This window comes from Dioscorea cayenensis, chromosome 7, assembly GCF_009730915.1.
Source record: "Dioscorea cayenensis subsp. rotundata cultivar TDr96_F1 chromosome 7, TDr96_F1_v2_PseudoChromosome.rev07_lg8_w22 25.fasta, whole genome shotgun sequence".
NCBI classification, from domain to species: Eukaryota; Viridiplantae; Streptophyta; class Magnoliopsida; order Dioscoreales; family Dioscoreaceae; genus Dioscorea; species Dioscorea cayenensis.
The window spans coordinates 7,895,084-7,918,315 of NC_052477.1; the positions used below are offsets into that span (position 1 = coordinate 7,895,084).

The 23,232-nt window shown below is 43.0% G+C and overlaps 1 non-coding gene and 1 pseudogene across 1 annotated transcript; both read left to right on the forward strand.

Moving 5' to 3' along the window:
• The first annotated feature begins 348 nt into the window (after positions 1 to 348).
• On the forward strand, positions 349 to 20,019 carry LOC120265052 (annotated as a pseudogene).
• LOC120266163 lies at positions 9,636 to 9,740 on the forward strand. Its single transcript, XR_005538005.1, has one exon. It is a non-coding gene; the product is annotated as a small nucleolar RNA R71 (small nucleolar RNA).
• Positions 20,020 to 23,232: the final 3,213 nt, after the last annotated feature.

The window sequence follows — 23,232 nt, forward strand, 5'->3', positions numbered from 1 at the left end:
GGGCAGCATGAATCGGGAGTATCCAAGGCCAGATGTTTGTTTTGGCTGAGCTACAAATATTTATTCGCCGTCATTAGCAGATCTGTGGATGATCGAGGTGATAACACTAGTACTCTGAGCTGGCAGAGTTTACTTTATCTGTATTCCATGGCTAGATCCGTGCTTATTCATCTAGGGCACGTTGTGGCAGATTACATGCAATACCATGGCCAGAACAGGAGAGTGAGATTATTATTTGTTGGTCCCTACATTACTAGACTTATTAAGGGGATGGGTCTCGGTGATGCTCTTCGGGATACCGATTAGACAGTTATTCCCTCTCCACTTGGACTCGATACTCTCAGGATAATGGGAGTGGTGCGCAAATATGGGCCTGGTGCTTACATTTTAGCCACTTCCATCACTGAGAGCGCCGAGGGCAGCAGGGATGCAGCGGAGGGTTCCGCACCGAAAGTGTATGAACTAGCTATGGGATACCGATCAGACAGTTTTGGGTTGTTTTATTCAAGTTTTTAGCTAGAGCTCTCCGCAGCAGGTGATGCTCTTCGGGATACCGATCAGACAGTTTTGGGTTGTTTTGAGTGAGTTCACCACTAGCCACGTTTTCGTATTTAGTGTGGAAATTTCCCTTACTTGTAGCATGCTCTCCTTGTATGCTTTGGTGAACCTAAGGCCAAGCACTTCCAATATTTCCTTCATCCATGCATATAATGTTCTAATCTTTGCTTGAGGACAAGCAAAAGCTTAAGTGTGGGGGAGAGTTTGATAAGTGCTTGTGCGATAAGAATACGAAGTGTTCTTTCCTTGTGTTGAGCATTACTTTTCTCGGGTTTTAACACTAATATTGGTGTAATTATGTTACTTTCATGTAGGTAGGGTTGTGAGGCCAATTATGAGAGAAAGAAGCCAATGTGGGTCGTAATGCACTAATTTGGAGGAAATCTTGCTAAGGTTCAAATGCGAAGACATAGGTCGGGTTCCAGATGCAGGAATGTGTGCGAACCTCATCATACTCGAGTTAGCAGAAGAGGGACACAAGGGCAGTCACATTCAAGCATTCCGACTTGTGCATATAGAACAAGATCTCCACCAACATGTACATTATTAAAGAAGCAAGGCGATCCACGATGTAAATGTGTGCCCGTTTGCGTTACCTTGATGAAAGTATGGATTCGGGAGTATTTCAGGCCGGTATTGTAGCAGGGTATTGTAGAAAATACTGTAGCAAAAATACCGCAGCAGTACTATTTATAGTCGACCGAGAAAATAGGAAAACAGAGAATCCACACTGGCATGTGGAAATTCCACACGCCCATGTGAAAAATCCACAGGGGCGCCAACATGGCCGTCTGGATTCCCGATTCCAGCCCTTTTAAAAGCCGATTTTAGCATTTTTTTCTTCATCTTTTCCCCAACTTGAGAGAGGGTTATGGCTAGGGTATTGAGAGGTATTGTCTAGGGCTTTGGAGATGTTCTACGGCTTTGACATCACGTGGCGTTTGGAAGAAGGTTAGTGGGAGAGCTTTCATCGGCACTGATCCGGCGAGGTGTATCCTAGGCCGGACAATGGGACCCTTGCAATGAGTAGAGGACTCTCCACAAGACCATTGCCATGACCAACAAGGGGGTTTTCTATGGATGCTTTGTTTTTACATTCGATTTCATTGACTGTATCTAGCTCCATGGAGAGCTAAACCCCTAGTGGGTACATGGGTATTTGTGAACCCTAGGATGAATTCGTTTCATTGAATCTCTGTATTATGCTTTTAATTAATTGATGTTTATTGTTAGTTACAATCTTGGAGACTTTATTATATGAATACTCCCCTAGAGTGACACTAGGGTTGAGAGTTCTTGTTGGTAACTATGTGAGTGAGTGACACACCATGAGAGTTAGACAAAGCTAGATTGGAGAGGGTTGAGAGGGTGAGTTGAGAGGTAGCGGAGCGTCCTCTTTCCCCTCCTGTGTGATCTATCCTGCCTCTACATTCCAAGAGTTCTTTGCAGCCATAGTAGAGTGAATGGGCTAAGGGATGACCTTCCGCTGGGCCTTAGTTGCGATTGCAATGGAGTGAAGCGTTGAAGTGATTTTAGCACCTAGGGTTTAATTTTGGCTAGGGATCTTCCACCTAGACTAAAGGGTTAGGTCTATACATAGAAATAGAGTTTATCATTTGGAATCCCTAGAGCTCATTGCAATACTATGCGAGTGCGAGGTTAAGAGGTTATTCAATCTCTCCTCCGGGACATGTATAGAGTTAGGCATGGTTGATTTTCGATTTGGGATCATGTAATTAAGGATTTCCGCGACTCATTATTGCATCAATTAGGAAGTATAATAGAGGGTTCTTGCACTTGAAATGATTGTCCTAGGCGGATCAATGTCTGGGTACCCCATCTTTATTGATTGCCTTACCTTCTTCTTTACCTGTGCTCTCTATCTTGTTGCTTTTATCTTCATTATTTCATATTTTGTCACACTTATCACTATTCAACTTCCACATTAGTTAAGAAACAACTTAAATGTCTTTATTCCCTACTTTCTGTGGATATGATACCCACTCATCTGGGATTATTACTTCGACACACGTGCACTTACGGTTTACACGCATATACGGACGTGTTATAGTGGCAGACTTCATGAGGCAGCAGGGTCAGCATGGGAGAGTGGGAGTGTTATTCGCTGGCCCCTACGTCACTAGACTCATCCTGGGGATGGGCCTTCTGGATGCTATCTGAGATGCTGAAAAGACAGTCGTCCCGTCTCCTCTTGGACTCGATATGATTAGGATGATGGGTTTAGTGTGCAGATATGGGCCTAGAACATGCATTCTGGCTACGCCTACCCTAGGGACCGCTGAGGGCGGACGGGAATGTAGCGGAGGGTACACAGCAGGTTCCCGAGCCTCAGTTTGCACCGATGAAGATTGGGGCACCCCTTACAGCACAAGAGACACCTTTGCGCTCAATACCCATTTTGACTCCTTCTTGAGCCCATGATCATTTTGAGAGACTTGAGAGTGTTGTTAGTGTACTTTGGACCGAGATCACCGAGGTCCAGGCTATACAGTTTGCGCATTACATAGGGATGATGGCGCGTCTTGACACCATACGAGCAGATGGTCTTATCAGTATGGAGCTGTATTTTATTGCCCACAATGTACTCCTAGCATTGTGTTTAATGGGGCTAAATCCTCGGGAATAAAGTTCCAATGGGTTGTGAAGAACACGGCCGAACATTGGCCGCGTCCATGACTAGTTCTCAATTTCAAAACTGACAAGACCAATTTCATGCATACAAAATGGGGGTTCAATAAAGCTCAATAAAAACAAAAACAGCTCGAGTATATAAATGATAAGGTAGTGAAATACAGCTTAAGATAAAAATAAAAGATAAACTCAGAAGGAAGATCCTTTCTGAGTATACAAGTCCAAAATAAAATGCAGAAAGAAAGAAAAATAAAATATGCATCAAGTGTCAGTGTCGTCGGCGGTTAGCTCTACTACTGCTGCTATCGGTAGTGGAATGGGTGGATCGATCGGCGCATGAGCTGGTGATGATGGTACTGGAGGAGCTGGAGGGGTCCGGGGTCTCATGATGAATGGTGAAGGCGCGTCGTGCTCAAATAACTGTTATAGCATATCAAAGCGTGCCATCACTTCTGTGTGTTGTGTGACTTGTAGCGCACAAACCTCTGCCAAATAAGTCTGGAGTCCTCACACAGCACTCTCGAGCCTCTCATATCGATCCTGGGCTCGAGGTGGGGAGGAAATGTGCACTAGATGTGGTTCCTGTGCTGGGGGAGGTACATCTTTATCCATCTGCATAGGCTGAGGCTCAAGGACTGGCAAATGATTCTTTGTAGTGTTATCTCCTCCCCCTGCTACCTCTGGAGTAGGTGTAACCAATATATACACCCCGGGACTGCGTTTGCTGACACGTCCGAATATGCGTGTGTGTACCGCAAGTGCACGGGTGTCGAAGTAATAAATACCCGGTGAGTCGGGTAGTCGAATCCACGAGGGACAGGGGCTACTAGTACTAACTTCTTCTCCGCTATCTAGCCTAATGATAATGGGATAGTGTGGTGATCTAATGTGCGAAGAGATGAACACCGAGAGCGAATATGCAAGGGTAAAATGGAAGGAGAATCTCAATCGAGTAAAAAGTGGAGTATTCGGGCGATGCTCCCCTAGGATTCGGTATTAGGGTACCGAATAAGCAAAGTGTTTACGTGATGAGTAAGTTAAGTCGTGGAAATCCAAACATAATCGGGTCTATCTGCAGATCACCGATACTAGTCCCTCGCGAGGTCCCGGTGGAGAAATCGCTCAATCTCAACACCTCACACCATATATGACCGCAAAGCACTCTAGGGATTCCAAGCGTGTATCCAATTCCTAAAGATTGATCCAACCCTAATTCCCGGGCGAAGGATCCTAACCCCCTACAAGGTCCCGGTGGAGAAATCGAGCAATCTCACGCCTCCCACCAAATATGGTTGCATAGAGCTTAGGGAATGGAGATAGAATACACCAATCGGAGGGAAAAGGGGACACTTCACTATCTCATGACTCACCCTCTCAACCCTCTTCAATCTTGAGGTTCTAACCCTAATGGAGATCTCTCTCCCACCAAGGCAACAAATCATGCAAACCAAATAACCATAAGATCAATAAGGCAAGCAAGCATTAAACAATCAAGAATGAAACTTAATCAAACTCGGATTAAATAGAAACACAAAGCAAATTCACAAAAGATGAGAATCCTAGGGTTCACAAGCCCAAATACCCTCTAGGGTTTTAGCCCTCCATGGAGCAACATACAAAACACACCATCAATGAATGAAAGTACATTAAAACCATAGCAATAAACCCCCTTATGTATGAACTGATGGCCTTGATGGAGAGCTTCGACGTCTTGAAGGACCCACTCCGAAGCTAGGTTCACCGGTGGCTTCCTTGATGCTATGACGGAGGAGGAATCGATCAAAGTTGGTGACGAAGCGCCTCCAAAGCCACAAAGACCTCCTCTCCAAACCCTAGCCGTCTCACCCCTAAAGATGAGAAAGAATAGGGCAAAACGGCTATTTATAGGCCTTAGATCGCGTCTATCACGTGCCCTCACGCGCCCATGTGGATTTTCCACGCGCCCGCGTGGGCTGCAAGAATTTCCACGCGGCCGCGTGAACAGTAATTCTGCTGCAGTGCTGCTACAGTGAAATTGCTACCTCCATGTGGTAGCTATAAAACTTTTCTTCATCGACGTATCTTTGAGAGGTCTTGCAATCTTCACAAAGAGAAGGAATATGAAGATGTGGCTGCCTTTGTGCCCTTCCAAATGGTGAATTGACTTGAATCTTCTTGGAAGTTGGCACACATCTCCACGTTTATGAACTGCTCTCGTGTCTTGGTCCTTGAATTGAACAAGAACTCCCAACATTGTGTCTTTATAGCCTATCTTTGCTTCCTTTTTACTCTTCAAGGCATTCACAACCTATATGCATAAAAGAACACCAAATACACAATATGAGACATAAACCACAGTAAAAATGATGCTCAATGCATGTAAAACATATATAAAAATATGTCTACTCAAGCACTTATCATCTGCGCACCAATCCCATCAATCTCAATGCCTCAATACTCAGGGGGGTAGGTACACTCGCCTTCTCGGTCCCTCCAAATCGTGTCCAGTAGACCCATCCCAAGGATGAGTCTCGTGATGTATGGGCCTGCAAAAAGCACTCCTATCCTGGTGTACTGTCCCGATACCTTATGTACTCGGTTACAATGTGTTCGTGATGGATCAGTGTGCTCTAAACCATCGAATAATGGTACAGGAGCTCATGCTGGCTCAGGACGCCGGTACTGTCACCACGACCATTCACCGACCTGCTCATAATGGCGTGCAAGTATCGATATGCAGGTCGAGAAAGGGACGTGGCCTTGGACACTCCTGGCTCAACTGGCCTTGACCGCACAACACTCCATATGCTCTCTGCGGGGTCAAGGTGCCAGGATAATCTGTCGGTAACTAAACATACTCCTCAGTACCTGTAAATGCCTCCTCATACAGTCTCAACCGAATCAAAAAATATGTCACGGTCATGCTGTTTTAATCACCCAATGCTCTAAATTGTATAGCGTCGATACTGTCAAATTGATCATAAGAACGGTCAAACTCGAATGATGACAGCACCTCGAGTGCAAGTGCACAGATGGCAGGCTCTCTAATCATCAGTAACTATTTCCAACCTCCCATCGAGACGAGATCATCTACCTCATCCAACAACTCATCTTCCTGTTGTATATCTAGTAGTACACTCATATCTAGGAAGCAAGTATGTCCAAACCTAAGTCTCGACAATGGCTCAAAACGAGCCTAGTACTCGAGAATAGTGAACTCTATGTGCTCTGCCTCAAGGGCCTGCTCTCTGGGACATTTGCTTACCGCGATCTTTGTCGTAGGGGCCATATCTGAAAGACTTAAAAAGAAATCAATCAAATTGGCTCACAAGATTAGTGTTGTAGGAATCCACACGGTCGTGTGGAAATTCCACACGCCCTGTGGATCCACGGGGCGTGAAAACCACACGGCTGTATGCTCAAATTCCACAAATACATCTTAGGATCATTTCTAAACTCTTTCGAAGCATGCAATAACCATCTAATTGTAGAAACAAGGCAACATTCACCATTCTAATTGAATAATATCAAATATGATGAAGAGAAGAGAGGATTAAGGGTTACCGATGAGATGAAGATAAAAACTTTGAATTCGGCCTGAAAATTTAATCAAAACCCTCTAACCAATGGTATAAGGTCAGGAGAGTGAGTACGAGTGTTCTCTGAGTGATTGGGAGTGTGAGAATGAAAAAGAACGAAAGGATTTTAAAGAAAACCTATCGCTCTTGCATTTCTGCACAATCACACGAGCGTGTGGAAATTACCCACACCCATGTGCCTCCACAGGATAGATCCACAGGGGCGGACGCATGCCCCTATGCGCTCTTTGGAAATCACCCTATTCTTCTGTACGCCTTCACATGGGCATGCAGAAATTACACACGCCCCTGTTGCTTCTCAGTCCAACCAACAAAATTCTGTAAGTATTTAACACACCCGTGTGTAAATTCCACAAGGGCGTGGATCCTTACTTGACAATTCACAGGGGCAGACGCACGCCCATGTGTATTCTTAGGATGGAGGAGAAATTCTCTGCAGAGAACCACACGGGCATGCGAAAATTACCCACGCCCATGCATTTATTGACAGAATCATCCATAGGGGCGAGTCCACGCCCCTGTGTCTTCTCGGGAAAAATCTCTAAGTCTCTGCAGGGAAACACACGCCCATGTGGAAATACCGCACATGCATAGACCATCACAATGTCGCTTACAGGGGCGAGTCCACGCCCTTGTGCCATCTCTGGATGAGCTCTGAACGAAAACGCACGCCCGTGCAGAAATTCCACACTGGCGTGTGTTTTCTCTGGACACTTAGAAAACTTTGCAAGCTCTGCAGAAAATTCCTAAACACAAATGTACACTCAGAGCCTGTCTAATAATGCAATTTTAACTAGAGAAAACATGAAAAACACGCTCAAACGACTAAGATTCTTCGCCACACAAGATTAGGCACATGATAACACCACAATGTCCATGAGAAAAATCACGGCAAAAAGCATCTAAGAATCAAGACAGCAACACTTAAAGCCTTATTGACTTCGGTTACCTCCCAAGAAGCGTTTGTTTAATGTCACTTAGCTTGACGTACCTTGTCTTACCTCACGGGTGCTCATCGATGAAGGTTTCTCTCTTACCCATGATTTGGAAGCACGATGAACATAGTCTTTTGAAGGTAGAGGGAGAGTTGTCAAGCTTGGTACCACTTCACAAGGGTTCGTCAACCTTGTTTTGTTCTTTCGCATCCCCAACAGCCTTGGGACATTTCTTGTGGTGTCTCCTTGCCTGCTTCATCTTCCGAAGCACCTTCTTCATGATTCCCATAGTAGATGGTACTTTCTCCTCTAGACCAAGCATCATTACTTCTTCATTATCCATCTCTTGGTCTAGCAAACCCTCGTACGAGTCCGGATTCAACATTTCCTGCACATGGTCATCAATTATCTCATCAGTAGTGTCAAGAAAATACAGAGTATCATCAAAGTCAAGAGAATGTCGCATGGCTTCGGAGAGGCGGTATGTGAGCTTGTCATCTCCAATCCTCAATGTCAACTCCCCGCCATCCATGTCAATCAATGCTTTGGAAGTATGCAAGAATGACCTCCCAAGTATCAAAGGAATATCTATATCCTCATCGACATCCAACACTATGAAGTCTATTATAATGTCATCCGAGTGGGCCTAGGCTCTCCCAAGCCCGACTTACGAAAAGAGCAGCGTATAGCATGGCGTTAATACTAGCCCCCAAATCCACAATGCCATCTCTTCACCCAAATTGCCAATGTTGCACGAATCACAAAGCTTACGGCATCCTTCTTCATGTTCACCATATTCTTTTTACAACACCACCGAACAAGAGGCATCTAAGATCACCGATGCACTCTCCTCCAACTTCCTCTTCTTAGTCAAAGATCTTTCAAGAACTTAGCATACAGAGGTATCTAAGACAACGCCTCCACAAAAGGAATGTTGATTTGCAATTGCTTGAAAGTCCCAAGAACTTCTTGTATTACTCATCATTTTGGTCGTTCTTCAATCTGGAAAGATAAGGGATTCTTGGCTTGTAGGATGGGGGTGCCACCTCCTTTTCTTTGCTAGCTCTCTCATCAACCTCCACAACTTTGGGTGCTTCAACATTGGTCTTCTCCCTTGGAAGCCTACCCTCAACCTCACAACCACTTCTCAAAGTGATCGCCTTCACATGTTCTCTTAGGTTAGTCTCTGTATTACTCGGCAAGCTTCCTTGTGGTCTCTCTGATAGAGACTTTGTAATTTGCCCCACTTGATTTTCTAGATTGTGCAATGAAGCGATGTGATTGTGAAGTGTAGCCTTGACCGATTGGAACCGTGTATCCGATGATTGCACAAATCAGGTCAAGGCTTTCTCTAGATCGGTCATCCAGGTCTCCAAGCCTAAAACTCTATTCTCTATGTTTGGGGCTTATTGTTGTTGAAAACCCGGTGGTGTTATGGCCTTCTGCTGTCCTTGGTAGTTACTCCATGAGAAATTAGGATGGCTTCTCCACTCTTTGTTGTAGATGTTGCTATATAGATTACCTTGTACCCTTCCCGAATTGCCCACAAAGTCTACTTGTTGAGTCAGGGCTAAAGTAGCAATAGAAAAAGGACAATCAGATGGCACATGTGAATCCCCACAACCATTACAACTTGTGATAGCGGTCACCGTTGGTGAAGTCAATGTATCCAATTTCTTGCTCAACGCCTCTATTTGGGCTGTTAAGGATGTCACTGCATCGATTTCATGGAGTCCGACCAGTTTCTTCTTTTCCCTTGCATTCCATTGGATTCATGGCCATTTCCTCTACCAACTATCGGGCTTCTTCAGGGGTCTTGTTCCCCATTGTACCTCCTGTAGCGGCATCTAGAAGTTGTCTTATGCTTGGATTCAACCCGTTGTAAAAGGTCTGAATGATCATCCATTCTGGGAATCCATGTTGTGGGCACTTCCGCAAAAGATCCTTGAATCGCTCCCATGTCTCAAATAAGGACTCGAGCTCCATGTGACAAACGATGATTTCTCATTGTGATGCTTTGCTGATTTCCATGGAGGAAAGTATCTTGCAAGAAATGCTTCGACCATCTCATTCCGTGTCGTGATGAATACTCGTGGTAAAGAGTGTAGCCACTGCTTTGCTCTTTCTTTTAGAGAGAATAGGAAGCCCCCAATTGTATAGCATCAACCGTAACACCGTTGATATTCAGCATGTCATAAACTTCCAAGAAGTTTTCAGTATGGTTGTTTGGATCCTCATCGAACAAACCAATTAACTGCGTGGACTGCTATATCATCTGGATGAATGCCGGCTTCAGCTCAAAATTTGGAGCTGTAATCGGGGGTTGCACAATACTAGATTGTGTCCCTAATACTAACGGTCTGCCGTAGTCAGAATGTGTTCTCTGTTGTTTATTCTGTTCTGCCATGTTATCAGATCCTTCAATTTCCACTTCAGCTAGATTCGATGGTTCTTGTACAGGTTCTTTTCCCCTTCTTCTAAGTATACGCTCAAGCTCAGTATCTCCTTCAACAATTTGTGAAGGGTTCCCTTGGGTCATAACCTGGAGCTGCAACCAAAAAGAAAAGAAAAATCATAACAATAATAGAATAAGAAAATGTGAAACAGAATGAATAATGAATAGCTAAAATAGCAAAGTGCAAAGTATCTCTAAATGCCTACTCCCTGGCAACGGCGCCAAAAACTTGACAACGCCCCTTGTGTGTGACCCACAAGCGCACGGGTTTGTCAAAGTAATAAATCCCAGGTGAGTGGGTATCGTATCCATAGGGAGTAGGGAATAAAAATACCAAGATTGCTATCTAACTAAGCGAAGACGGAATAATGATTTTTGTTGATAAAATGTAATAAAAGCAAGAATAAAAGAAAGAAGAAAGAGAGAAGCACAAATAGATGAGAGGTAAGGCAATCGATAAAAGTGGAGTACACGGATATTGTTCCACCTAGGACAATTGCTTCAAGTGCAAAATCAACTTTATATCTCCTAATTTACACTTAATGAGTCATAGAAATCCTTAAACACATGGTCCCAAACCTAAGGTCAACCGTGTCTAACTCTACATTATATCCCTTCGGAGAAATTGATCAATCTCAACACCTCACACTATGTAGAGTTGCAAGACACTCTAGGGATTCCAAGTGATAAGCCCTATTCCAATGTATAGATCTAACCCTTTAGTCCAGGCAAAAAACCCCTAGTCGCAATTAAGCCCTAGGTGCTAAAGTCACTTCAACGCTTCACTCTATTGCCTGTGTAACTAAGCCCCAGCGGAGGTCATCCCTTAGCCCATTCACTCTACTATAACCGCAAAGAACTCTCGGAACGTGGAGGTAGGATAAATCACATCGGAGGGAAAAGGGGACGCTCCGCTACCTCTCGACTCACCCTCTCGACCCTCTCTAATCTTGCAATGTCTAACCCTCATAGTGTGTCACTCACTCACAAAGGTTACCAATATAGACTCTCAACCCTAGTGTCACTCTAAGGGAGAAATCATGCAACAAGCATTCAAGATTGAAAATCAATTAAAGACATCAATCAAGGAAAACATAATAGAAGATTAATGAAACAAATACATCTTAGGGTTCGTGGAGCTAGTTACATGGAGCTAGTTACAATCAATAATGAAATCGAATGTAAAAAAACAAGTAATCCATAGAAAAAAATCCCTCGGTATTCGGTGTCGATGGTCTTGTCGAGTAGCCTCGTCTTCTCCAAAAGGTCCCTTGTCCGACTCTAGGGCACACCTCGCCGGATCGCTGCACGGACAGCTCCCCAATAACCTTCGTCCAAGTAGAGTGCGGTGTTGAATCCATAGAACCACTCCAAAGACTTGCCAAAAGCCCCTTTAAAACCCTAGCCGGCGGCCTCTCAAAAAGATAAGGAAAAAGTTGGAGAAGGATTAAAGATTCCTCCCAAAAATCGGGCTGAATCGCGGCTTAAATAGGGCTAGAATCGGGCATCCACACGCCCCTGTGGATTCTCTACATGGGCCTATTAGTCCTGTGGCTTAAATAGTCCTGTGGCAACACACTTTCTAGAGTACTCGCCAAAAACACTCCCAATTCCACACTTGGTCTAGGCAACATAAGCGGTCCCAGCGTTTATACCGTAGATCATGTACGCTTCTTCAATAAATGGGTTCATTGGTAAAGATCTTGCTATTGTTGCGCAAGTTGGGATACGTAAATGTGACTATCTTCATACCCCTCCAACTCATTATAATGGCTTGAATACATGAAGGTTGGCACACATTCAAGTATCTTAGAGCCACACTTGTGTCTTCGTGTTTGTTCCTTCTAAGATTCGACCAAATAGTGTGTTCACGATCTACTTTTGGCTTCTTTTCTTAATACTTAGCTTCACAACCCTACATGCGCAAAAAGACACAAATACACATGTATTAGTGCTTAAACACAGTAAAAGTAAAACTCATCATAAGGAAAAGAATACTTAGCATTCTTAACACATAAGCACTTATCAATCTTCAATAACAACCAAATTTTTCTCTCTCACAAGTTTCTGGACTGCCTTGAAATACCCAATGAGAAACTTTCATGCCTTTGTTCTTGATGAAAAGAATAAAACTAAGCAAGAACCTTTTCTAAACTTCTATCCATCTGGTAGAATATAGATAATAGTGCTGCCTTTTCAAACAACTATAACACACTTTCTAGCTCACAATCTGTATCTGGAGTCTCACTAATGTGATCAACAACTGATTCTTCACCGGGGTGGTTGTTTGTAGGGTACTCTTACTCGCAACAACATATAGTGGACTGTATTGCAAACAATTGCATCTTCAGTTCGATGTTCTCAACTATTCCCGTTATAGTGTCAAATACTTCGGTAAAGTTGATCATCTTTCCTAAAATAAAAGAAACAAAAATGAATTAGAATGATGGAAGAATAAGAAAGTGTGAAATAGAATAAGTGATGAATAGCTAAAATAGCAAAGTGCAAAGTGTTTCCAAAATGCCTATTCCCCAACAACGGTGCCAAAAACTTGACAACGCCCTTTTGCGTGTGAACCGCAAGTGCACAGATTTGTCAAAGTAATAATACCCTGGTGAGTGAGTAGTCATATCCACAGTGAATAGTTATCAAAAACACAAAGATTGCTATTTAACTAGAATGAAGATGAAATGATAGTGGTGTGAACAAAATCAATGAAAATAGAAATAAGAAAAGAAGAAGGAGGTGCAGGTAAATGATAAGAGAGGTAACCGACAGAAAGTGGGGCACGTGGATATTACTCACCCTAGGACTAGTGTTTCAAGTGCAAGACCGACCATTATATCTCTCAACCGATACTTAATGAGTCGTGGAAATCCTAAAACACACGGCTCCAAACCTAAGGTCAACCGTGACTAACCCTACACTATGCCCAAGATGACAAATCGCTCAGTCTCGATGCTTCACTCTATTGCTTATGCAACTAAGCCCCAGTGGAGTTCGTCTCTTAGCACTTCACTCTATTATGACCACAAAGAACCCTTGGAATGTGGAGGTAGGATAAATCATACCAGAGGGAAAAGGGGGCGTTCTGCTACCTCTCGACTCACCTTCTCCACCCTCTCCAATCTTGCTTTGTCTAACCCTCATGGTGTATCTCTCACTCACAAGGATTACCAATATAGACTCTCAACCCTAGTGTCACTCTAAGGGAAAATTCATTCAACAAGCATTCAAGATTGGAACTAAATTAAAGACATCAATTAAAGAAACATAATAGGATGGTGAAAGAAATAATATCATCCTAGAGTTTATAAGTGATAAACATCTAAAAGTGTGTATTTTGCATGTATTTGTTCTGTATTATTGATAAGTGTTTGTGCGATATGAATGCAAAGCGTTCATTCCTTATGTTGAGCATTACTTTTCTCAGGTTTTTTACATTAATATGTGTGTTTTTATGTTACTTTTATCTTTGGTAGGGTTGTGAGGCCGAGTATGAAGGAAATAGGCCAATGTGGATCATAATGCACATATTTTGGAGGAGATCTTGCTAAGGTTCAAACGCGAAGACATAGGTCGGTGTGAGATGCTAGGCGTGTGCCAACCTCCTCATATTCGAGTGAGCACATTCATTTGGAGGGGCACAAAGGCAGTCAGACTCGAGCATTCTGATTTATGCATATAAAAACAATAGATCCACCAACGTGTACATCATTGAAGAAGCAAGTGATTCATGATGTAAATGTGTGCCCGTTTGCGTTACCCCAATGAAAGTATGGAATTCGGGAGTATTTCCGGCAGAGTACTGTAGCAAGTACTTTAGCAGCCCGGCCGAGAAATCAGAGAAACAGAGAATCCACACGGGCGTGTGGAAATTATCCACGCCCGTGTGGAAATTCCACAGGGGCGTGTGACATCATACACGCCCGTGCAGTCGCCCGATTTCAGCACTATTGAAAGCCGATTTCAGCCCCGATTTCAGTATTCTTTTCTCCATCTTTTCCCCAACTTGCAAGAGGCCTTCGGCTAGGGTTTCGAGGGGTATTGGCCAAGGTTTTGGAGAAGTTCTACGGCTCCGACATCGTGATTGCATTAGGAAGAAGGTTGGTAGGGGAGCTTCGATTGAGGCGTATCCTATACCGGATGAAGGAATATTTGGACGATGAGTAGAGGACTCTCCACAAGATCATCAACACGACCATCGAGGGGGTTTCTTTATGGATTCATTGCTTTTACATTCGATTTCTTTGATTGTACTAAGCTCCATGGAGAGCTAAACCCCTAGTGGGTGCTTGGATGATTGTGAACCCTAGGATGTATTCGTTTCATTGAACTTCTTTATTATGCTTTCAATAAATTGATGTTTATTGTGAGTTCCAACCTTGAACGCTTAATTGTATGAACATTTCCCCTAGAGTGACACTAGGGTTGAGAGTTCTTGTTGGTAACATTGTGAGTGAGTGACACACCACGAGCGTTAGACAAAGCTAGGTTGGAGAGGGTTGAGAGGGTGAGTCGAGAGGTAGAGGAGCGTCCCCTTTCCCCTCCGGTGTGACAGATTCTACCTCCGTTCCTCGAGTTCTTTGCGGCCATAATAGAGTGAGTGGTCTAAGGGATGAACCTCCGTTGGGGCCTAGTTGCGCGTGCAATGGAGTGAAGCATTGAGAGGATCTTAGTATCTAGGGCTTAATTGTGGCTAGGGACCTTTCGCTCGGACCAAAGGGTTAGGGTCTATTTTTTTAGGAAGAGATTTATCACTTGGAATCCCTAGAGCTCATTGCAACTCTATCGCGAGTGCGAGGTGTTGGATTGTTCGATTTCTCCTCGGGACATGTATAAGGTTAGGCATAGTTGACCTTAGATTTGGGACTATGTATGTGAGGATTTCCACGACTCACCATAGCATTGATTAGGAAGTATAATAGAGAGTTCTTGCACTTGAAAGCGATTATCCTAGGTGAAGCATCATCCGAGTACCCCACCTTTATCGATTGCCTTACCCTCTTCTTTACTCTTGCTCTCTCACTTGTTGCTTTTTATTGTTGAGAATTGAATCAATTACACACTAATCACTATTGATCTCCCACATAGCTAAGAATCAAATTAAGTATTTTTCACTCCCTACTCCCACGTGGATTCGACACGCTCACCGGGATTATTACTTCGACCAGCCCGTGCACTTGCGGGATATAAGCAAGGGGACCTTGTCAATTATTCTTTATATTTATTTGTTGAATCGATGCGTTTTTGGTCTAAATTGTAGTATTTTTGCATTTCAGGCCCTGGTAGCTCGGCTACGCGATTTGGGATGAATTCGGCATCAAAAGCGGGGTTTCGAGGCGGCAGATTCATCTGTAGCTCATCGCGAGCTTCTCGATGACCCGAAATTCCGAGGGTCGGGTATACGGCGGTATCTCGACCCGTTTACCGAGTCGGGATCCGGCACTTATAAGGTCTTGAAGGGCATTTTTTGGGGATCTTCTTCTTGATTTTTCTTCTTCTTTGGGGACAAGGCCAGCTAGGGTTTGGAGAACACTTCTACATCACTTGAACCCAAGCTTTAGGAGGGCAAAAGGGAGGAAATCCGAGCATTTTTCTCGTGGGGAGAGCAAGAACGAGGAGGATCTACTTCTAGAGCATCATTGCTTGGAGGTTGAAGACAACGGGAAGCCACCCCTTCGAGTGGCGTCTTCGGAAGGGCTTTTCTCCGGGGATTCTTGCGTCATTCGACCTACATCATTTGAGGGAGTGTTCCTCATGTTTACTTTAGTTGTTTGTATGGATTATTTGGTTTTCTTGTTGAACATGAACAACTAAAATACTAGGTCACCGGATGTAGGTGAACTTAGGGGGCGAACTTGTGATGTTTTGGATTGTTTGAGTAGTTCATGCATGTTTGGCTTGTTGTGATCCTTGTTTGGTGTTCTTGCTTGTTTTGGTACATTTGATTGAGTGATGTATCAAATTCTTGGTAGCACTTTGTAGCATGACCATTGCCTTAGTGCTAGACTCCACCAAACTAAAAAGTGTTCATTGTATAAATATGCCGTGACCATCGGATATTTGTACCCCTCCAATCCTAGGGTTGAAAACTACTTGTGGTTCCACCCTAACTTGTGAAAACCGACATTCTCCTTGCAACCGTGTGGGAGGTTGGGCGGAAGAGATTCCGCGCTCAACACTTGCATCAGGTTATGGTTCAATTGCCGTGACCATCGGGTTGACCTAGGTCTTGGTTTTCTCGGTCCAACTAGCCAAGTGTTTTATTACTCAATTTCCTACTCACTATAGTAGCCCCCTTGGGAATCCGCATCCGTGACCGTTTTCGAACCTTGGGCATCTCCCGTATTTTACTTGTTTCGTACTTCTTAAGATTTCATTTTAAGCTTTTCGTTTTGCTTTCTTTTCTTCTTTTCTCTTATCTTGGAATCGGTGAGCTAAACTACAGGTAAGAAGTGAGTAGGGTAGCTCCTCAGGCTCCTTGGGAATCGACCCATTCAGCGCGTCGCGAGTGGTTTTAATACTGAGCGACCCCGTGCGCTTGTGGGTGTACACACTTCATGTCGATCAAGTTTTTGGCGCCGTTGCCGGGGAACAATCACTGAGGAATATTTGAAAAGCTTTACACTTATTGATTTAGCCTTTTCTTTTTCTTTTGTTTTTGCTCATTTGTTTTGTTTGTCTTTTGTGTTTTTGGTTGTTGAACTTTTGTAATTATTGCATCTTTTTAATTTTCTTTCACACCTTTCACTTTAATCATGTGTATAACTAACAACTATCTTACGACTCCTTGTCTGGAGTATCTCCACCCTTTCTACTCAGATGAACCAATTCAGGGGGATAACATGGACTTCAATTAAAATCAACGAAAGGAAGGTTTTTATGAGGACTCACTTTCATAAATTGTTCGAAATCGAGGAGCTCAATCGGTCTTCAATGACTACCTTAAATCAGAATGGGGAAAGAGGATAGAAGACACTTTCTTATCCAGTAGTCAGCCCAATTGCATTCATGAAGAACTAGACAATGGACCGGAGGGACCACTGAAGTTAACTTGTTCAATTAATGAGGAGGTCATTCAACCCACACTTGAAAGCCTAAAAGAGGTGAACTACGCCCTAAGAGATGATTCGAATACAATTGAGGCAGAGTTTCAAGCGAAGGAATTTAGTTCGAGCAGTGATGGTGATTTAGAAGAAATGGGGGAGATAGAGAAACATGATTTTAAAAATTACGGAAGGGTAAAGTCATCAATTGAAGAACCACCAGAATTAGAATTGAAACCCCTCCCTGAGCACTTAGAGTATGCCTTCCTGGGGACAGAATCGACACTCCCTATTGTCATCTCTTCAGATTTAACAAGGGAACAGAAGAATCAGCTCTTGAGTGTGCTGAGAAGGCACAAAAAGGCTATTGCGTGGAAGATCTCTGACATTAGAGGAATCAGCCCATCTTTTTGTACTCATAAAATACTCATGGAGGATAATCAGAAACCCACTGTAATTCCCCAACGAAGGCTTAACCCCAACATGATGGAGGTCGTGAAAAAGGAAGTCATAAAGTTGCTTGATGCGGGCATTATTTACCCGATCTCTGATAGCGCATGGGTGAGCCCAGTGCAAGTGGTGCCAAAGAAAGGGGGGATGACAGTCATCACTAATGAAAAAAATGAGCTTATCCCCACGAGAACCGTCACAGGTTGGAGAGTCTGCATTGACTCTAGGAAACTCAATGATGCTACAAGGAAGGATCATTTTTCCTTACCATTCATTGACCAGATGCTCAACAGACTTGCAAGACATTCGTATTACTGTTTCTTGGATGGGCTATCGGGATACTTTCAGATTCCTATCGCCCCAGAAGACCAAGAGAAGACTACTTTCACTTGCCCCTACGGGACATTTGCGTATCGTCGAATGCCCTTTGGGCTTTGTAATGCACCGGCTACATTCCAGAGATGAATGCTTGCAATCTTCGAGAATATGGTGGAAGATATTATGGAGGTGTTTATGGATGATTTCTCGGTCTTCGGAGATTCATTTGAGTTGTGCCTTAAAAATCTTGAGTGAGTCTTAAAAAGATGTGAGGAGACTAATTTGGTTCTCAGTTGGGAGAAATGCCATTTTATGGTCAAGGAGGGCATCGTTCTCGGTCATAAGATTTCAAGGAGAGGAATTGAAGTAGACAGAGCAAAAATTTAATCATTGAGAAATTGCCTCCCCCAAGCTCAGTAAAGGCAATCCGAAGCTTCTTGGGACATGCAGGTTTTTATAGAAGGTTTATCAAAGACTTTTCTACAATTGCCCGACCGTTAGTAAAGCTCTTGGAAAAAGATGCTCGTTTTGAGTTCAATGATGATTGCATGAAGGCTTTCCTTTGTTTGAAGAAGAAACTTATTGAAGTACCAATAGTGGTTTCTCGCAGTTGGGTTTACCTTTTGAGGTGATGTGTGATGCAAGTGACTATGCAGTGGGTGCAGTATTAGGGCAAAGGCGTGATAATCACTTCCATCCTATTTATTATACAAGCAAGACTTTGAATGATGCTCAGGAAAACTACATTACCACGGAGATAGAGTTGCTAGAGGTGGTCTTTGCTTTTGATAAATTTCGATCATACTTGGTGCTATCCAAGGTAATTGTTTACACTGATCACTCTGCACTCAAATACCTGTTGAGTAAGTCATAGGCCAAACCTCGGTTGATCCGTTGGGTGCTTCTACTACAAGAGTTTGATTTAGAGATAATAGATAAAAAGGGGGCAGAAAACTTGGCTGCTGATCATTTATCACGCTTGAAGGGCCCAATGATGTGGAGTTGAAAAGAAAAGGGATAATTGACACATTTCCTGTGGAACAACTATGTAGCATTCAATCAGTGACAGAGGATGAGACTCCGTGGTTTGCTGACATTGCCAATTATCTTGCAGCAAAGATCCTACCCAAGGGGCTTACTCATCAACAAAAGAAAAAATTCTTCGCCGATTTAAACCACTATATATGGGAAGACCCCTATTTGTTTAGAATTTGTGCTAATCACATTGTCAGGAGGTGCATTTTGGTGAATGAAGGACAGGATATTCTGCTGTATTGTCATTCGGGCCCGACTGGGGGCATTATAGTGGAAGTAGAACAGTTAAGAAGGTTCTTGATGCAGGGTTTAACTGGCCCACAATTTTTCAAGATTCTCAAACGATGGTGCAGCATTGTGATAAGTGCCAAAGAGCCGGTAATATCTCAAAAAGAGATGAAATGCCACAATCGTGGAATTAGGCTTGTGAGATATTTGATGTTTGGGGGATTGATTTCATGGGACCATTTCCTAGTTCTCACGGTAATAAATTCATCCTTGTTGCAGTGGAATATGTCTCCAAATGGGTGGAGGTGCAAGCACTTCCATCTTGCGATGCAAGGGTCGTGGTGAAATTCCTCAAGAAATTGTTCTCACGATTTGGCACTCCATGGACAATTATTAGCGACCGGGGCACTCATTTTTGCAACTCCCAACTCGAAAAAGTGTTGAAGCGATATGGAGTATCACATAGAATCTCAACTGCTTACCATCCCCAAACAAATGGTCAAGTTGAGGTATCTAATAGGGAATTGAAGAGAATCTTAGAGAAAACGGTAAGTCATCACAGAAGGGATTGGGCAGATCAACTTGACGATGCACTCTGGGCATATAGAACGGCATTTAAGACACCTATTGGATCAACACCATATCGGTTGGTTTATGGGAAGGCTTGTCACTTGCCCATCGAACTAGAGCACAAGGCTTATTGGGCTATAAAGCAATTAAACTTTGACCCTCATATAATCGGCCACAAGAGAAAATTCTAGTTAAATGAAAGCTCAGTGCGTTACAAAGAGAAGACAAAGGAATACCATGACCGACACATAAAACATGCTAAACATTTCCAAGTCGGAGATCAAGTGCTTCTCTGCAATTCACGACTAAGGCTTTTCCGGGAAAATTGAAGTCGAGGTAGTATGGGCCATATACGGTATCACAAGTATTTCCTCATGGCGCCGTGGAAATTTGTCACCCAACAAAAGGTGTGTTTAAAGTCAATGGCTATAGGTTGAAACATTATTTTCCAAGTGGCAACACAACTCCAAGGGCTCGAGGTAACTTCCATCCATTTGTTCCACCATGATCGTTTGAGGTAATGCACGTCAAGCTAACGACGTTAAACAAGTGCTTCTTGGGAGGCAACCCAAGTTCATTTCATTCCTCATATTATTTTTCTCATTTGTGTTTGTGTGTTTAACTTGTACTTTTAGTGTGGTTTGGTTGTTTTTTGTGTTTTCATCGTTTTTCTTAGCTAATTAGCCTTCATATTCTCTTATTTGTCATGTGGTCTTTGAGTAATTCTTGTTTTTAATGCAATCTTGATGATGTTTTGAGTGTTTTGTCGATGTTTCCGGCTTTATTTTTCATGGTTTTAATCATAAACGAAGTGTGCAACGCGTGGAGAATCGACGTGTGTCAGGAAAATCCCGAGGACCATCCTTGAGGCCGCAAGGATGCCCCTCGGGACTCATCCAGTGAGTCTTGAGGACCATCCTTGCGGCCACAAGGATGCCCCCAAAGACTCATCCCGAGGGTCTTGAGGACCATCCTTGTGGCCGCAAGGATGGTCGGCAAGACCACCCGAGTGAAGGTTATACTTAAGGACTTAGGGCAGCACACTATTCATTCATCTTCTCCACTCTTCTACCCTTTTTCTCCCTCATTTCTCCACCATTTTTCCTTCATGCTCTAGTTTGCTCTTCTCTCCTCTTCTCCATTTTAGTGACATAAAATTGGAGTTTGAGCAAGCTTTTGGCCGGATCCAACCATTATATTTGCTCATCTTACTCTTGGTTGAAGGTTTGTTCTTTCACTCAAAACTTTGAGCTTTTCATGGTTTTGTGGGTGAAGTTTCTTGGATTTTTGTTGTTGAATGAATGCTTAATGATTATCAAGAATTTTTCCTTGATTTGTAGAATTTTTGGCTACTTTTACAAGCAAAGGTCTTGAAAATTTTTTTCGAATTTACTGTAGCACTGCCATTTTCTTGAATTTTTTTCATTCTTTTGGTGCTTTCTTTGCTTGTAAGTTGGTTGAATGATCTCCACTTTATTTGTGCAGGATGCCCATCAAGAGATTTGCTTCCAAGAGGGCTAGGAGGGAACCTACTCCTCCCGTGCAAGAACCAAGGTTTTCTAAAGAAGAACACAAAACACGTTATGCACTCTTATCATGCAAGGTGTTCGGCACGGTGAGAAAAATCGATTGGGAAGCTTTGAGCACTTGGGGTTTAGATGGCAAGGTGTTGGAGCTCATTTCACATGATGGTTGGGATAAATTATTTTCCATTGAGGATTTCCTCCGGCTTCATAGACCCATGACATACTTTTGTGTATTTTGTATTTGTTCTTCTGTTCTATCTTTGTTTGTTGTGTGTTGTTCAGACTTGTACTTTTGAGCTAGCTAGGCCCTTTCCCCTACTATGCTCCTATTTTGTTTCTTTTGGCGCTCTCTCTCCAAAAAAAAAATTGTGAATGATGATAGGCTTCTTGTTCTTTTCAGGATCATTAATTTTGCGAAGCTTGTACTTATCGCCCTCATTATGTGGTATGCCCCTGATCCATGTGGAGCAATTTGGAATCACATCAGGGAATCAGGGAAGTTTCTTTACTCCATTTCGTGCTTATTGTTTTTTTCATTCCCCGGTTTTCTCTGTCGACTTAGGTACATTGAGGGCAATGTACGACTTTTAGGTGTGGGGATGTTTTTTTCTTACTTGGAGTATTTTTATCCTTTTGCATGCTTACTACCTATGATGGCTATGATTGTTTAGTTAGGGACTTCCTGGCTTGGTAGAATGATAGGTGTGAGCTGTACATTGCATGTGCTTGAATGTAGCTCTGTTTCATCTTTAGTGCACATGTATACATGTTCACGATCACTTCCACCTTGTACGCTCTAACCAACCCATCATGATGACATTGGCATTAATTTGTTAAATTCGGTCTTCAATGCACTTTTAAAAGCTTCTGAGTTCCTCCACTGAACTTGTTTGTAGCAGGTTGTTTGTCAGGGATCATGAGAGGTTATAAAAAAAAAAGGCTCTATGTCAGTATTCCTCTGCTTTATAAGTTTATAAGCATGAATGCATCTATGTAGACTATAATTGAGTAAGTGGCGGACCCAAGAAAAAGAGATAGTGTGTATAAGTGTGTGGGAAGAAAATAAAGCATCTCTTGTGATCTCTTGGAACCTGTTACATAATCACTTAAGGGTTAAAATCGTGTTGAGGAACCAGAGGACTTTTACCTGAGTATTGAAGAAGTCTTTGGCACTTTAATGTCATCTTCATTATGTGTGTGGTGAAAGGGCATCCTAGGATAATCCAGGGTGTGGAGGTCAAGGTGGGAGGTTGCACACACTCATTGAGGCATTCTAGATGAGACAAAGCTAATATCACTTCACTATTCATTGACCAGCTCATTCCTTGATTTCTGTCCATTCGTGCTTGTGGAGTTCTTTACTTTTGAGCTTGAGGTCATATTTTTAGCTATTTATCTTATTTCCCTTAGTTCTTCATGTTTGTTTGCTTGGGGGCAAGCAAACACTTAGGTGTGGGGATGTTTGATAAACGTCTAAAAGTATATATTTTCCATGTATTTGTTCTGTATTATTCTTTATATTTATTTGTTGAATCGATGCGTTTTTAGTCTAAATTGTAGTATTTTTGCATTTCAGGCCCTTTAGAAGCCCTGGTAGCTCGGCGACGCGATTGGGGATGAATTCGGCATCAAAACGGCGTTTCCGGGGGGGCCGGATTACTGTAGCGGTGTTGCTGTAGCAGTCACTATAGCTCATCTCGGGCTTCTCGGCAGAAAACTGAAATTCCCGAGGGATCGGTATACGGCCGGTATACTGACCCGTTTACCGGTCGGGATCTGGGCACTTATAAGGTCTTGAAGGGCATTTTTTGGGGATCTTCTTCTTGATTTTGCTTCTTCTTTGGGGACAAGGCCAGCTAGGGTTTGGAGAACACTTCT